Source organism: Prionailurus bengalensis, chromosome A2 (genome assembly GCF_016509475.1).
Source record: "Prionailurus bengalensis isolate Pbe53 chromosome A2, Fcat_Pben_1.1_paternal_pri, whole genome shotgun sequence".
Classification (NCBI taxonomy): domain Eukaryota; kingdom Metazoa; phylum Chordata; class Mammalia; order Carnivora; family Felidae; genus Prionailurus; species Prionailurus bengalensis.
The window spans coordinates 38,511,820-38,529,938 of NC_057348.1; the positions used below are offsets into that span (position 1 = coordinate 38,511,820).

The 18,119-nt window shown below is 40.4% G+C and overlaps 1 protein-coding gene across 4 annotated transcripts in view; it reads right to left on the reverse strand.

Moving 5' to 3' along the window:
* FOXP1 (forkhead box P1) overlaps window positions 1-18,119 on the reverse strand; it is a 596,530-nt gene that overhangs the window by 321,299 nt on the left and 257,112 nt on the right. For all 4 annotated transcript variants that reach the window (XM_043587930.1, XM_043587931.1, XM_043587932.1 and 1 more), the window contains exon 4: window positions 11,284-11,344. The gene's annotated coding sequence lies outside the window, so the exon portion shown is untranslated. The remainder of the gene's footprint in view (window positions 1-11,283; window positions 11,345-18,119) is intronic.

The window sequence follows — 18,119 nt, forward strand, 5'->3', positions numbered from 1 at the left end:
AGTACATTTCAATTTTTCTGGGTAAGCGGATGGAAACCCAACCAAGGCAAATTTTGGAGATGCAAATGCAAACAGAAGTCAATGGCTTGCTCTGGGGAAAGAGAAGGAGCAATTGTTTGGGATAATAAAACAAAGAGAGGATGAACAGCTGACCCTTCAAAGAACACAAAGTGCCCAGCTCACAGGCTAAAAATCAAGTTGGGCAAGTGGGAAAATACCAGGAAACAATTCAGATCAGAAGAAAAGATGCCTAGCAGCTTAAAGTCTAGAAATTGTGAAATCAAAATTAATATAAATGGTACCACGATTTCCTAATCGTGGAAAATGCATACAGTCCACCCCAAGGGGTGATTACGTGTGCTTCAGATTAGTTTTTATTTATTCAAAAGTAGAGGGAGAAACTGGATGAGAATCTAAAATCTCAACATCATTTATAAAACTAATTCAAGAGACTGAGCTAACTTGAGATGCTCAAAACAGACATCCTGGACATCATGACTAATTGGAAAAAATCGGAAGCCCCACCATTGCAGGAATAGACAACACAAAAACAGAAGTCACCAAAGAATCCTAAAAATAGTACTTAGCTATAACATCTAATAACTTGAAAAAAACTTGGAGATTGTAGGGTTAAAAACAGGAAAAGAAATAGTCCGTGCAGTATGACCACATATAAACAAATCTACATATACAAAATACTGGCAGGATAATGACAAAATGGTGAACTGTTTTTGGTGAGGTCACCAGTAAAACTGTTCTTCTGACATTTTCTTCCTCTACTTTCATGCTTCTCTAATTTCTTGTAATGCCATCTTATAATGAAAAAAAAGTACATTTATTATCTTCCACAAATAGCTAACATTCTTACCTCACCCACAACTATTAGTACCTAAAGACAGACAAAGAATATTTTTAAAATTATTTTACCTGTAATTTTCTAGATGCTTGATGATTTGGGACCAGGCTAGAAATTTCAAAAGCGTTAACTGTGTTTCAGATTTTTTGAATAAGCCAGAATCTTTGATGCTCTTAGTGAAGTTGAAAGGCAGATGACCCCTTCAAAGACTGTATCTTCAAAGACTACCATAAGGTAAAGGTCACAGAGTGACATGTGGCTCAAGCACAAACTAGTACTCTACTAATCTAGAGACCATGTTAACCACACCAAGCTGCAGTGTACCTTTAGATGGTTAATACATCCCCCTTTCCCTCTGCCTTTTCTTTAAACGTAGTATTGTCTTGACCATTGGAAAGAATAAATTGAAACGGGCAAAATGCACAAATTCCTCGGTGTAGCAGTGAATTTTGCTCTGATCACTTTCCAAGGGCTGTACCGTGACTCGAACATCACAGAGTTAGGCCCCTGTCCGGGTGGGGCGGCGAGGGTTGGAGGAGCCGGATGATCTTAACAAGTAAGAGTGCTGAACAGGCACTATTCCGGGAAACTTCATTCAAAATGCCTACCATAAGCACACTGGTAGTTATATGAAGCCGGTGTATATTAGGGGAATGAGACTCAAAACATTTTTGACTGTGGTTAAGGTTATCGATGACTTCCATGTTGGCAAACACAATGGCCAGTTCTTTCTCATCATCTCTTACTACACCTCAGCAACCTCTGAGGCAGCTGACAATGCTCTCCTCCTTTAAACAATGTCCTCCATAGGCTCCTGGCTCATCCAAATCCCCAAAATCTCCCGCCAGCTTTGACTCTTCTTTGTATCCTGTCATCAAGCTTCCTAATGGTGCTGGCGACAGAACCCTCATCTTGGAGCCCTACTCTCCTTTATTTGTACCACTGTTCCCTTGGTGAGCTCACCCGGGTTCATGCCTTTACATATTACTTACATGTTACAAATCCTCAGTTTATAGCCTCAGCTAGGACACTTCGAGACCCACATATCCAAATGCCCACTTGACATCTCAATCTGGGTGAATAACAAACAGCTCAAACCTCACGCGTCTACAGCTGTGCTCCCGGTTTCTCTCATCCACCCTTGACAAAGATTCTTGGCTTGACCAAACTTCAGTCAGGCTCCTGAATCCATGTGGGCACCTCCCTATAAAATCCAGTTTGAGCAAGAACCCTGCTAAGTCAGTTGAACCACAACCCCCTCTACTACCACCTTCCGTATCTGATCACCGCTGACATATGACTGGATTCCTCATCTTCCATCATCTCCCAGGTAATGTCTGATCCCCCTGGGCTGTGAGATCTGTTTAGCTTAGACCTTCTGCTTACCCATGATGTTTACTCTTGGAAGTTTTCCATCCACTGACACCCACCCTGCTATAACTTCCTACTTGCCAGGGCTGTATTTAGAGTTGAGCCCAATCTCTCCCGTATAAAACCTCACCGGAATGTTCCCTATACCTAGTGTGATGGTCCTGAATAAAGTGTACCTTACCAACTTTAACAAGGGAGATTAAATATTTCTTTTCCTTTATACCCTAAACCTGCTCCCCTACAGGGTTCCCTATTTCAGATCATGGCAGCCCCGTCCTTACAGAAATTGCTTGGGTCCCAAACCTCAATCTTCTGCTCTTTCCTTTCTACCCACAAGCAATCCATGACAGGATACTACCCCATCGTCCAGGACAAAACTCTTCGAGTCATCCTCGATGCAACGTGTTCAAATTCCACATCTATTCCACTAGGAAACCCTTTGGCTCTACCTTCAAATAAAGCAAATTTAAGTACTTCTCACCACCTCTAGTGATCCTCACCCCAGCCATCACCCTATCTCACTGGGATGATTACAATGGCCTCTTAACAAGTCTCCCTCCCTATCATCTATCATCTTGCCTACTCCACCCACAGGCAACTTGCAAAACAGCTTCCAGAGTGATCTACTTAAAGCATGAGTCAGATCTTAACCCACCTCAAAGCCCATCGATGGTTCCCTATTTTAGTAAATGTCTAAGAGTCCAATGAGTCTTCACGCCCTACTCAGCCTGGCCCTTTACTTCTTCTCCCCCCACCCTCCAAAGTTTGTGTGTGTATGTATGTATATATGGATGTATTTACTTATTTTTAGTGATCTCTACACCTAACATGGGGCTCAAACTCAGGACCCTGAGATCAAGAGCCACCTGCTCTTCCAACTGTGCCAGCCAGGCACCCCCTACCTTGTTACTACTTGACCTTGTCCCCCCTCCCTCCCCCCCCCCCCCCCCCCCCCCCGATGACTTGACTTCAGCCACACTGGCCAACTTGCTCTCTTTAGAACAAGCTACATCTTCACTCAAAATGCCTGTGCTTCACAGAGACCTACCCTGGTTATTTACAGCTGGAACCCCTTGCTCTAGCAAGCCCATCTCCCTTATCCTCCTCTATTTTCTCCCCAGCACCTACCACCGTGTATTATATTTAATAATTCCCAATCCACCTGAGCAAAGCTGTCCATTAGAAATATAATGTCTGCCATTTATGTATTTGTGACTACACTGAAACAGATGAAATTAAGTTGAATAATTTATATTATTTGTCCTAACATAACCAAAATATGATCATTTCAATGTGTCATCAAAAAAGAGTAATTGTTCAAATATTTTTTTCCCTACGAAGTCTTTGAAGTACTTTGTCGAACTCACATTTACAGCCCATAGAAGTCTGGGCTAATTGTACTGCAAACATGTGGCTGGTGGCTTCCACACTGGACAGTGTAGGCTTACTCTATTTTATTCTACTCTACTGTATGCTTATTCCAGGTTTTAAAAATTCTTGGGCACAATCCACTAAATTGATTTCCTAACCCACAAATGGGTCCCAATGCTCACTCGACCAATCACTGCTCTAAGTAAACTTCAGAGTATGTAATCTGTAATGAAAGAATTTTAGGGCACATTCTCTGACCTCCAGGGACTGCTCAGGACCCTCTGAAAGGGAAAAGATTTCCAGAAAAAGAGGCCTGGAGGGATGGGGTGAGGAATTGAAGTACCATGCCAATCCACAGACCGAAATCATCACCGTCCATCCAAAGACGCAAGACTGTTTTCTTAAAAGGTAATTTTAAATAACTCACTGCACTGTCAGCTAATTAACAAAATACCTAATGACTTATAATTATATAGTACATACGCGCTAATATACAATATTCAGGGGGATATCTGCATGATTTTCACACTTCTCAAAGAGTACGTTTGAAAAGAACAGAAAGATTTCAAGTTTTTCATTTTCCCCCCTCCCCACCCCCCATGCAAAGGCTATGGAAATACAACGGTTCAGATCGAGGACAGAGAAGTACAAGGTTAAACGACTGATCTTCATTTTTCAATTGTGAACTACCACTCACGAGGAGTCTTTTTTTTTTTAATTTTTTTTAACATTTATTTATTTTTGAGACAGAGAGAGACAGAGCATGAATGGGGGAGGGGCAGAGAGAGAGGGAGACACAGAATTGGAAGCAGGCTCCAGGCTCTGAGCCATCAGCCCAGAGCCTGACGCGGGGCTCGAACTCACGGACCGTGAGATCGTGACCTGAGCTGAAGTCGGACGCTCAACTGACTGAGCCACCCAGGCGCCCCACGAGGAGTCTTTTAAAAATATACCATAAACTTCAAATCCGAACTCAGCCCTGGACAGAATGTCAACTTGCAAAATCCACTCAGACTAAGGATTCTACCATCAATAGAACATTTGCCCCTTTAAGGTTCTGGATATTACTACATACGAGGGGGTAGTACTAATACAGTCAAGGTTAACACCGATCTGCTCCCTTAAACAGGGTTTAGTTTTTGTACAGTTAAGCTTCAAATTTCTTCCTGAGGCTTTTGAATTACCAAAGAAAGGCAATACTCCCTCTATCTCTGTTAAGCTGTTAGGTTGTCACCTAAACTGAGAATCTCTTCCTAAGATGCTCAAGGTGAGCAGCTGCGATATTGGTGCCCTTGGCAGATGGAAGAACAAAAACATCATTTTAAAAAGATGAATAAGACCATTTGGTAGTTGGTTTTGTATTTTTGATTGTTCACAGCGCAAAAATATCGCTAGGTGATAAATGCTGCAAAGGCTGTCTTTATTACTAAATACGCCTTGATGGACATTTTAACAAGTGACTCCCGCTTGAAAACGAACTCTATTGAGCATATTTCTCTGGAAATCAATATTTAAGAAAATTTTTTCTTTGAATCTAACATTCAAGAGAAACAGCTCTTGTTTACAGAGTAACTTGGTTTAGCATTATGGTTAACAATGTTTAAAAACAGCTAACTTAAAATGCAAACATTTAAATTTTGAAGTTTAACTGTTGGGAGGCCAAGTCAGTTCTATGAAAATATAAACAACATGAGAACAGTAGTTTTCCCCCCAATTCCATCCCCTGTGAGAGTATTTCAGGTCATCATTTTGTTGGGGTTAAGAGTCAGACCTCAAACAACTCTAAGGTTGTTAAGAGAGTTACAAATTTAAATGCTTGGGTTGAACTTTGAAAACACTATGCTAAGGAAACAAAGTCACTCCCAAAAGGCCACATATTGTATGATTCCATTTATGGGAAATGTCCCAAATAGGTCACCCTATACAGACAGAAAGTAGATTCGTTGTCAGGTGCTGAGCTGCGGGGAGTCACTGCTAATGGTTACAGGGTCCCTTTCTGGGGTGCTGAAATTATTCTGAAACTAGATTGTGATGATGGTTGCAGACCCTGGGAATAAACTAAAAACCAATGAATGGTGCTCTTTAAATGGGACAAGTGTTGGGGCACCTGGGAGGCTCAGTCGGTTGAGCATCCGACTTCGGCTCAGGTCATGATCTCGCGGTCTGTGAGTTTGAGCCCGGCGTCGGCCTCTGTGCTGACAGCTCAGAGCCTGGAGCCTGTTTCGGATTCTGTGTCTCCCTCTCTCTGACCTTCCCCCGTTCATGCTCTGTCTCTCCCTGTCTCAAAAATAAATAAACGTTAAAAAAAATTTTTTTAAAATAAATAAATAAATGGGACAAGTGTATTGCCTATGAATTATAATTCAATAAAGCTATTAACAAAAGTAACATGCCTGATAACGTTCATAACAACATTGGCATGACAGATACAAGAAAACCAAGTTAACCTAACAAAGCTTCCATATAAGGCTAAAATACATAAATCCCTGATACCTTGGTCTCCCACTTTAGAGACTGCTTTCTCACAGCAACCAATATTTGCCCTTCCTAACACTGTTCATCACGATCATTCATAATAACTGTCTTCCCCTCTATAATATAAACAATGACAACAGAGACAACTATAATTATTTATAAATAAAATAAATAATTTATTTATTTTGAGAGAGAGAGAGGGGCAAGCAGGGGAGGGGCAGAGAGAGGGGGACAGAGAGAATCCCAAGTAGGCTCCATGCTGTCAGCATGGAGCCCCACATGGATCTTGATCCCACAAACCGTGAGATCACGACCTGAGCCGAAATCAAGAGCCAAACATTTAACCAAAAAAGTCACCTGGCACCCATAAGACCATGTTCTTCTTATGTACTGCTATGATCTTAGCAATCATCAGTAAATATCTACCATCATCATAATCATCAGTAAATATCTACAGTAGGAATTTATGCATGTATGCAGTATGTACTTTTGTATGAATGAATGAATGGAAGAAAGAAAGAAATCATTGCATTGGGCCAATTCAATCAATCAAGTTGTTGTGTTCGAAATGTCCCCTTACATCTATTCTCCAATTCTCTCATGCTCTGGACACCTTGGTATAGATACTTCCCAGCAGCCAATGGAGCTTCTTATGACCATGTAACCGTAATCTTACCAATTAAGGGTCAATAGATGTGACGTGTGCAATTTTTAACTCATTTGCATCAGAGACGATAGCTTGCCTTGGACTTCTCCACTATGCTTTACCCATGTGAATAATAACAAAATCCCAAGGTAGGAGAGCAAAAGAAAGAACCCGTCAGTCAAGCTAGACTGGCCAGAGTCTTACATAAGAAAAAAGTAAACTTCTATTTTATTTAAGCCACTGTATGTTGGGGTCTCCATGTTGTACCAGGCTAGTCTTCACCCTGTTACAATGCAAGCATGGATATGTGAAGAGAAGGGGGGAGCGGGAAGGACTTCAATGTTTAACTGAACAGAATAAACTAGTGATTCAGCTAGTGTGGTCATCTGGTGGCTCAATGAAGACACATTAAGTTGTTATGTCTTCATTAACAAGTTGATGAATTAATAACCACATAATTCAAATGCTGAATTCTATCAAGTGGTCATTTTGAAAGTGATTTAACTTTGAATTTACTGCCACTAAATATTTACATCAAATAAATACACACTTTCAAAAGAACTAATGGATGTATTTTAAGTAGCTGAATAGTCATTTTTACCTTTATTTGCAAACAAGATATAATTTACAATATGCAAGACACAATGAGTAGAGTCTATAAGGATGCTTTACACTCTCTGAGCCAACAAAAAACAGCTCAAACTGGGGGTAGAAATGATTATACTAGCTTTTAGATTGTTTCTTTTTCACAAATAAGTTGGCTGTAAAAAAGAAATTAAAGGGGTACCTGTGTGGCTCAGTCAGTTAAACACCCAGCTCTTGATTTGGCTCAGGTCATGATCTGACGGCTCATGTGAATGAGTCCCACATCAGGCTCTGCACTGACAGCAAAGAGCCTGTTTGGGATTCTCTCTCTCCCTCTCTCTCTGCCCTTTCCTCCCTCTCTCTCTCTCTCTCTCTCTCTCTCTCTCTCTCTCTCTCTCAAAATAAATAAACTTAAAAAAAATTTAAAAAAGGGTAACCAATACATAAATGTGAAGCTTGAAGATGTCTAAAATCCTTAAAAATAACCAGTTAATTGTAATCTTTATGGTCTTGATGATTATCATCCACTCCTAATGCCACTCAGAGCTGCTACAAGAAGATGAATTTTACAAACTGGATTTGAATTTTAAGCAAAAATGCATGTAGGTAAAATGCCAACACTGGGGGACAGCAGAGAGAAAATGACATATAAACCTTTATTAAGTCACCAAACTAAGGCCGCCATGATAAAATGACATCAATAGAATTGTGACCTGAGCAACATGCCTCTTTAGGTCCAGTCTTGACATTCTTTAAAAAAAAAAATTTTTTTTTAATGTTTATTTATTTTTGATAGAGAGACAGAGGACGAGCAGGGGCGGGACCGAGAGACAGGGAGACACAGAATCAGAAGCAGGCTCCAGACTCCGAGATGTCAGTGCAGAGCCCGACGTAGGGCTCGAACTCACGGACTGCGAACCCATGACCTGAGCCAAAGTCGGACTCTCCAACGACTGAGCCACCCAGGCGCCCCTCCAGTCTTGAAAATCTACATGACCGTGGGTAACTTACTAATCATCTGTGGAACCACCTTCCCAGTTTGTAAAGTGGGGATTATAATGATTGCCACCCACCTTTCAAGAATGCTGGCAACCAAACCCATTTTGTAAAGTGCTCAGATCCACTTGGAAGAAAATTGTCACATCGCTAGCAAGTAAGATAACTGTTACTTATGACTCGTCAGACCTTTGAATCTAAATTTGAAAAATGGCTTCATCTGTTTTTCTGAATATGCCTGGCCACTTTTATGCACATAACTAGTTTTTCCCATAGTGCCAATGTAGACATATTTATTTGCATCTATACTGACTGTTAATGATTCCCAGATTTCAAATGCGGGCATGGCATTTACTGAGAAGCTCCTGGCATCTGAATCTACCTCTTCTTGATGATTTGGAGATGGTGCTGGTTTCTCGATCATCACTGGATAGCATGATCTTCTCTGTTTAAGATTTATTCCCTGGGGAGAAACACTAGCCATTCCAACCATTTTACAGATCTTTTTTAGATTTTACAGTTTAACAAACTTTTTTTTCTTTATATATAAGAGATCAAAATATATAAGGATTCATTTTTTAAGGATCTTTGAGCTTGTTAAAAGGTAAAAAATACAGGTGATTTATTATTTAGGTCTATGCACCTTAACTGATGTCTAAAGGACAATAAAATTTGAAATGAGGGTCAAATAAAAGAATTGATATTATAAAAGAAAAACAAATTAAATAACAATGTTAACTGGGGGTAGGAGATACAAAGTTTATATAAAAAGATATCAATAACAAAAATTGGAATGTGAAAAAAAAACTAGAGACATTGAGCAAAAACTCTTACTCTGAGCTTCCTAGCAGTCAAGTTTAAAAGTTTCATGAATTTGTTAATCAGCTTCCATTGTGTCATGACAAGAGCCATCAGAAGGACAAAATTTTTCACTGCTCCTGACATTTGACAATGCATTCCTTATTTGCAGTATATCACATGTCCTTGATATTATACAGAAACAATTTTTTTGTCCCCATGGACTACCTCCCTTAGTCAACACTAATGAAAAATTCCTAGAAACTTTTTTTTTCTCCCCAAACTTGCCCCTGACTCACGATATTTTAAACTTTGAACAGTATCACAGAATTGGAAACAAATCGCAACGCACAAATTCAAACGTGCACATTTTCAAGTCATGGGTGTTAGCATAGGCCATCATAAAGACATCAAGTCACAGGGAAAATAATTCATGCTTACAGGTGACTCCAGAGAAAACAATGAAAACCCACTTAGGATGCCTGTATTTGAGGCTGTGGGGTAACGCAATTCTCAAGGTGAATATTTCATCTCTTCGACCATATATTCAGCTTTGTTTAATCAGTTTTTAGCTTTGCCAGAAATCTTTGCTAAAGGCACGAGATGAGTTAAAACACCTGGCACAGTTCTGCATGAGGAACATCTTGGACTGAGATTCTGCAGGGCTCAGAGACACCGGGAGACAAACTTGCTGCCTAGCTGAGCAGCTGTGGCAGAGAAGGAATGGCCCAGGAACAGAAAATAATTCGTGGCAAGGAAGGGATGGCCCGCCAACAGAAAATAATTCGTATGGCCCTTGACATGCAAAGTTTGCAGATCCCTGAAATTAACAAAGCCTTCATTTTTAATATTGGACCACTGAGCGTCAGCAAGGGGAAGAGCTTTGTCAAAAGTCCCGCCCTGACTTGATGAGCCCCAAAACTGCTTGGGATCAACCCTTTCCGCGCTGGAGCATATAAAAGGAGCTGTCCTCTGCAGAGGACAATCTGAGGCTTCTCACAAAGATTTAATTTAGACAACAAAGATGGTGAAATGGGGCAAGTTGGATTTCTGACCTCAGATCAAGTGTGCCGGAAGAATGCAACTAGAAAAAGAAATCCATACCCGTAAAATACGTTCTAGAACCTCAAAATGCTCAGTGAGATGAAACACAAAAGTAATCTAAGAATCTTCACATTGTAAAGATTCAAAAAGAAGAAAAAAAACCCAAAACAGGTTCACCTGAAGAATAAGAAGTCTGTGTCTTACAAATTCATAAACTTAATTTAGTAATATCTGAGTGAAGGCTTTGTGCAACCAGGCCCTCAAGTAACCTGTTTTAAAACAGACACAAATCTACTAAATCGAATGGACCTATCATTGGCCAAAATTCAAAAATAAAATGAAGATTCTACAAGAGAAACATCGGCCATTAAAACGGCCTGCAAGATTAACTTGTGTGAGATGAGCACCAGAGAGAGACTTTGGGAATCGAGAAAATGATGTAGCATCCAGAACCATTTTAAACAGAGGGCTTTTTTGTTTCCCCTCCCAAAAGTGAGTTTGAGAAAATTTAATTTAGCTTTAATTCATCAAGCTACATTAGTCTCTCTGAAAACTTCTAATTTTAAAATCAAATACTCATTTGATTTTCAAGCAAGGTCAAGAGAACAAGGCAGCCTAGTACTGACATCACAGGGATGTGGCCCACGCCGCTCTGCAGTTCTATCAATGTGCCGTGTTGCTATGGTGCTATGACTATTAATTTCTGAAAGAAGGTGATTATAAAGCCGCCAGATGAACATCAATCGGATGACACCACTTCAGCACAGAACACGGACATGGGCTACTCTCGTTTGGAGCAAGCGAATTTTTATGAATCACCACCTTCGTGATGTGAATATTCCTGTCAAAGTTTGGGTTCACCAAGTCAACAACAACAACAACGACAACAACAACAACAAAATCAGCTTCAACAAAGGGGAAGTTTGATCATATTTGGGAGAAAAATGTCACTCTGTGGACCACTTCTTCAGGGCAATCTTTTCTGTAAACATCTCCCAAATGATGCTATAACATAATACTTACATAAATAAATTCAGACACATTTGGTAACTACGTAGATTGGGGAAGAAGTGAATTAAGATATACCTAGAGGTGGTAAACACAGCCCTAGATAGAATTCCACGAATCACATCGCATTTACCTTTTTTGGCTTCCGGAAAGCAATCTTCAGGTATAGTCACCTCAAAAGGTCACTTCTTACCCTGAAAACAAAAGAGAACATCAAAACCTGAATGTCAAGAGAAAGGAGCAACCACCTATTTGCCAGGGACACATGCAAAAGAACTCCGGCACATTTCATGGAAAGTGACTTTCAGAGTGAATCAAAACAAGTCCCAAGACCACTGATCCGGTGCACAGGCCGGTGAGCTCCTCAAGACAACAAAAATAACGTGGGTGGAAAAAGTCAAGGTGAAACATTGCGAATTTTGCATATGAACTTTTTCTCATCTTGTCCTCCATCAATTTATTTTCTTGTGCAATAATACGTGACTCATAGGCTTTTGTTTTTGGAAACCAGACTGCTCCTTGAACGTGTCTGTTTAGTTAGCATCCACGACATCTCTGATTTCATTAAAGCACAGGCTTGTGGGGTTTTTTCCCCCTTAGGAAGCGAGTGAGTTCTGAGAGACGAGATGCCTTTATGCCAACCTGGACCTTTCAAAATGAACCAGGATCTGCAAGTTTTGGGGGGGGGGTGGTTAATCGGTTGGTGAAAGCTGTTCACACAGTGTTTTCCACTTAGCCTATATCTACCAGATCTACCAAGTTAAATAAAAATGGTTTGTGTCAGATGAAATAAACAATTGAAATCAAGCTCCCTAAAACACAAAGAAAGCCTGGAACATGTTTTATCCTGCATCTGCATATACTCTCTTATGCAAAACAGTGTGTAATCCTTTAAGAAACATTACAAGCTGCCTCTTTCTGCCCATGTAACTGGGATCAACATATGGCACAAGTGAAAAGAAAAACATTTGTTTATTAATTTAGATCAAGTTACCGACAGGGTACAGGATTCATTCCCCATCAGCTGACCAAATGCTCATGTAATTTTTTTTTTAAGATGCTAAGACCAGATCACCATTTTCCTAAAATGTTAATATCCTTTTGCTCACTCTTCAGAACAATATGTAATGAAGTGGTTTTAATTTTATACAGAATATATCCCTGCTTATCCCTCTGCTGTCAGCCCTGAATGTGGAAAGGCAAACATTATTGAGAAGAGTTAAATCTTCTTCACAAGGGCTAAAATACGAAAGTGGCACTTTGGTGAGTACTATCTTTGAGGAATTGATCTGAGGCCAATTTATGACATTTCCACAAGCAAGTGTATGCAGATTCTTGCCATAAAGACTGGAAAAAAATGCAGGCTCTGAGTGAAATCATAATTTTCATGTTTACTGTAAGAGGAAATTGGAGGTTTTCACCATAAATGTTCACCACTTGGGTGGGGGAAAACCCTAGCCCTGGGACTTAAAATTACTATTTTGCAACCCGCCCCAAACCTTTTTGTTTTTACACAAAACAATTCAAATTGAAAATGAAAATTTTGAGGCACACTGCTGATGTGTGACTCCAGGATTGGTTTCTCCACTGGTGAGAATTGTCACGAGGCATCTGGTGGTGAGAAAACAGGGAGCAATGATGTTGGGGTCCTCAAGGTAATGGGGAGGCTGGCAAAGCAGCCCCCGGCCTCCCAAGCGAAAAGAGCACATTAAATACAAGAAACAGCAGCAATCTTACACCCCAGAAATTTCCATCTCATCACTCAGGCAATCTTAAATGGAAAGTAAGCGAACTGGCAGGTTCTACTCAATTCAAGGCAAGAACAGCCATTCTCCCTCCTTTTTCCTTGAGATGTTCTCCAATGCGTGCTCTCTAAACTAATTTTCATGTTAATCTATTGAGTTGCATCTATTTTTGCATGTTTGGCAGTCAGATCTATACAGTATTAGGCTTTGCAATGCAGATGAGATTGCTATCATATAGGCCCGCCAAACAACTGGACCTTATTAAAATTTAATTTAAGAAAAAAAAAAACCACACTGCAAAAATGCCTACTTTGAATAAAGTTATCTTGAACCCTGTATTCAAACCTGTAGGAGGATTTCAGGTAAGAAATGGGCTATTTCTCCACGCACCTGTCTACACAGTACCGTGTGTCAGTGAACACAGAGCAAAATTATAAGCGGATTTACCCTCATAGATTTTACAAGTGTAATTTTCCCCTAGGGAAACAAAATTATACAAGTGACCCTCCAACGTACAAGTACTAAAGCAATACAGAATTGGCTACTTTTAATTTTTACTCATACATAAAAAAGTTGGCAGTGGGATACAAATCATGGTTTCCTCCATTCTGAGGTTCCATAAATTTTAATGCATATCCACATTTGACCACTCATTTATTTATTTCTGTCGATTTTAGTTTTTAGGATACATTAGCCAAGTAATCGGAAAGGTACTTTTCTAGCATTGCAGAGAAAAGATGAATAGTTCAACAGCTGTTTGCCATCATGCTAAATTAAATGAAATGTGTCAATATAACAGACAAGAAAATTAGGGATTAGAACTGGGGCCTGAGTCTGCATCACTACGAGCCTAGAAGAATCAGAAATCAACAACTAGGACAACAGTCTGCAGTTCATTTTTCTTCCAAAGTGTAAAACTTCCATTTCCAGAACTATTTTCTTTTTTCTTTGTTAAACAATCACTTTTATTTATCAAATATATCAACTGTTTACCTGAATGCTTACTCACAGCACAAGCATCAAAACTAAAATTATGTGAAGCTGTTTTTTTTTAAGATAAAAGAAAAATAGTCCCCTCCAGCCCACTTCTCTTCTTTTAAAACACCGTTACCATCTGAATTACATTTTCTTTTTCCTCTCTTTCTGAAGTTTCCTATTGGTTTTAGGTTTTAAAAGTGAGCCAGGAATACGGTAAATAGAAATGACTTATCTTCCTTTATGTCATTCTCTGTACAGTTAAGATCCTGTGAACAACTACAAGTGATCCTGGTGTGGCCTCCTCACTGCTGTTCGCAAGAGTGTTGTTTATCTGAATCAATGTGCTGACCATAAAGACCGTGGGTAAGACACCAATCTTCAGCAGCAACCCATTCATTAGAAAACTTAAGGTACTCTCCTCTTACTCCACCTTCCCAGCCCCCATCCCCCCACTCCTTAAGAATTTTATTCTGTAGACCTCTTAGGTTATCACAATGCTTCAATGTCATACTTTGTTTGGGTGTCTTTGGCCCCTAATTTAATCCATGTAATAGATAATACATAATGCCAACTGGCATGGCCCAGTTGGAACCAATTGCAGGTAAACATGGAGGTTTGACTTCGTTTCACAAGACTGAAAATGAACAATATATTCTCTACTTTTCCCACTATGAGTATTTCCCCACGTTCTTTCATGGCAGCTAAAGGGAATGCTTTGCATCAGGACTTCTGCACTGTGTTTCATTTTATACAATTATACAAAGGGACCATGAAGGATGACCAACGTTTTTCACCTTAACCTTCAGTCCCCCAAATGATGCCTTAAATCCACTGTCCATCAGTGTCATCGGGGATGCGAGGATGTCAGGGCCAGCTCCTGGCCCGCAATGAAGGTAGCAGATGCTTTCCTTAAAGTCCAGTAATCTGTCTCTGGCTAGAGAATGCTTTCTCTTAAAGCCCAGGAACACGGTTCAAACTTCCAACACCCCAAATACTCCAATCAAAGGACATAGACTTCATCAAAGAAAACAGAAGGTCTATATGGGCTAATTTCCCAGAGACTGCTGTCTCTAACCAGTGACTCCTAACATGTGGATTTTAATGTCTTTTCAAACATTTCTTAGAAAAACAGGAGCGTATCAACACAAATTTGCCTAGCTGAAAAATGATAGTACAAGGGTCACTTCATTTTCTGCACTTGAGACAAGAAAATCCACTCCGAGATCAACCACAAAGATCCGCACCCCCCCCCCCCACCCGGCACTCTGCTCTAATAACTTCAATATTGAGTCAGGCTTACAGGGAAAAAAAAAAAAAAAAAAAAAAAAGCAAAGAGGGCAGGGAAGGAAGAGAAAAAAGAAATAAGAAAAAGAAGAAATAGGGAGAGACGTCAGGAGTGCCAAAGAGGTGGGGGAAGGAAAAACAAAAGAAGGAAACTGAAAAGGAAAGAAAGAAAAAGTTAGAGCTGTACAGTTCGGGCCTCTAGGACACCACCCAGGCCTGCTGGGTTACAAGTGCTACATTTCTTGTACTTGGGTCTACCAAAGAAATCAACCACCATGCCCCAACGTCCCCTCCTATGGCTGCGCGGAACACTTTGTTTCCTTTCTCCTTACCCTCTGTGACTCTCGCCAGATCATGGAACCTAACTTTGGGGTCCATTCTAGTAAGAAAAACCTAAAACAACTCGAAGGTTAAGCCACAGGATATAGGCAACCCCAGCCAAGGCGAACCGGCGAGATTACTGGAGGCTGGCAGTCAGCCCAGCGACAGCTCCACATGGGTCCATCTCACTGGGAGAAACTACTCTCTCTTACCTTACAGAAAAGTAAAACCCTGGCCGTGGTCATGTGAAAATATTTTATAGGTATCCTTTAACAGCCTTTAAATGTTGAAACCTAAAAACAATATTTGCTGTTTTCTCTTTGAAGCTCTAACAAAGCCTTTGTTTTAGATTTACCTTTAGTGTGCAATAAGAGTTAATAATCAAATCCATCCCAACCCCCACAAATGTTAAACAAAAAGATAAAAGAAATGCAAATAGCTATTGTCATGGAAAGTTAAAGTACCTGTCTGTATTTTTAAGTGAAAACTATTATCTCTATCAATCAAAATTTAAGAATACAATAGCACTAATCACAGAAGGTGCTCTCACGGAGTTACTTTTCCTCATAAAAAAAAAGTATTTTTCCCCTTAAAAACCGAGTATAAAAGTCATATACTTACAATTAGATAGGGTATTTGTAATTTTATTATTAAAAACCTTCAGCAGCCTCACTGTTAATAAATGCTTCGAAGTCTCTAGACTGATTTGTACCCAAGAAGACCCAACTCCCTACATATTTTAATAAGATTGATGAAATTTTATTTAAATTCTCACAGTTTCCAACCTGCGGGAGAACAGCACACTCTTCTGTTGAAAAGAGTTACTCAAGCAGAGGCAACAGTTAACTGGTAATGAAAACTCCTTTTAGACCCTGGACACAATTCCTGGTCCCTGAAATATCTTTACATAGGACATCTCTTCCTTGGATGGTGCATCCTTCTTAGTTGTGGCGAGTCATTTTTGAAATTATAACACTCTAAAAGAAAGCAGAATCCTACCATCATAGCCCAGAATGATCTAAGTGCACAGTACATCAATTTCTCTGAGTCTTTTTTTTTAATCCACTTTTTTAAAAGATTGGATTAGACCCTGAATATGGTGCTTTCTAAAGACAGTACAGGAACAAAAAATAGCAAGACCCCAGAGAGTAAAACAAACAGCTCAAGATTAAAATTCCTAGAGCAAACAGTTAAGCCAGGATGCCATTATGCAGGCTGAGCCTGGATGGATGTCTCCTCTACGGTGGGGCCAAGAGGCTGTCATCCCCCCCACACACACACCCCCAGCAAGATCAGATTTCCTTCCCTCCCGACCGCCTCTCTGAGCATCATGGCCAACCTCTCTAGTGTGCTATTAATATCAATGAAGAGACGATTCGATTTCCACTGAAGAAAACCCTTCCTATTCCGGTACAGAGCTTCGGGGAGGACCCTGGCCCGGGTATAGACAATACAGCAGCAGAGTTTCACTGCTTTCTTACAGTTCGGTCTTCCACACTGTTTGAAGGCTTTTAGCAAACAATGGCAGCATTATCTCCAGGACAGTTACAAAACAGGATTTGTTAGGACAAAGAATAATAAAGCTGTTCCTCTCTCTCTCTTTCTCTCCCCCCCCCCCGCTTGCCCCCCCATTCCCCCGCCCCGGTTCCAAAGAGGCTCTCTCGGCCAGTCCAAAATCCAGCCACGGTTCCTAAGAGGCACCTGCACTTGTCTATATCAATGCAGCCAGCAACTGAGAACGGCCCAGGAACCAGGACCCAGGTCGCTGGCAGGAGGCGCCCAGAAGAGCAGGAAAGTAGCCTCTCAACATTTGTAAAATGAAACAAAGTATCAGCCTTGGCTTTCGCACACACTTACCCGTTCATGCTGAGGAAGAAAGCTTTGGGGCCGGAGAGGCAATTTTCACACAACGGAAGAAAGTTGAGAGTTTGTAAGGGAGAAACTACAGGCGCTTGGAAGCCTGCGGGCTCTCAGGGATCCCAAGCTGGCGGCAGTGTGAGGAAGGACTGAAGGTATGTGGGCTCAACACAACAAAAGCCACTGCCTTACTCTAGATTAAATATGCAGGAAGAGGCCCCTTTGCATAAACACAAACACTCAGCAAATGAATAACTGGCTCAATCAGACGCCTGCTGTGCCTTCTACCTGTCCTCTCTCTGACAGGAGACACCGCCTGTTCCAGGGCACAAGGACTGAACAGGAGACACTTAAATGTTATGTTGCTATAATAACAATTAAAATGAATTGCATTCATTAGTAATTAAGAACTCACTCCTGGAGTGGGGGGGGGGGGGAGTAAGGGGGTAGAAAATATAGTGCTATTGTTTTATCTCCAGCTACTTCAAAAAGAAGTTGGGATAAGACATATCACTGGAGTTTTACTATAGCTTCTATTTAAATCTCTAACATTCCGTGGAAGTGATCAACAATCACATTTCTCAGTCACAATATAAGGTCAGAGATATACCTGATATATTCTGGGGGTTTTTGTGTGTGCTTTTTTGCACTATGAACTGATGCTAATGAAAGGTCTATTTTACATATGCATAAAATTTTACATATATAAATTACACACACCTACACATGTATGTACATGAATATACACAGTTACACAGATAATAGGGGCACATATTTAATGAGA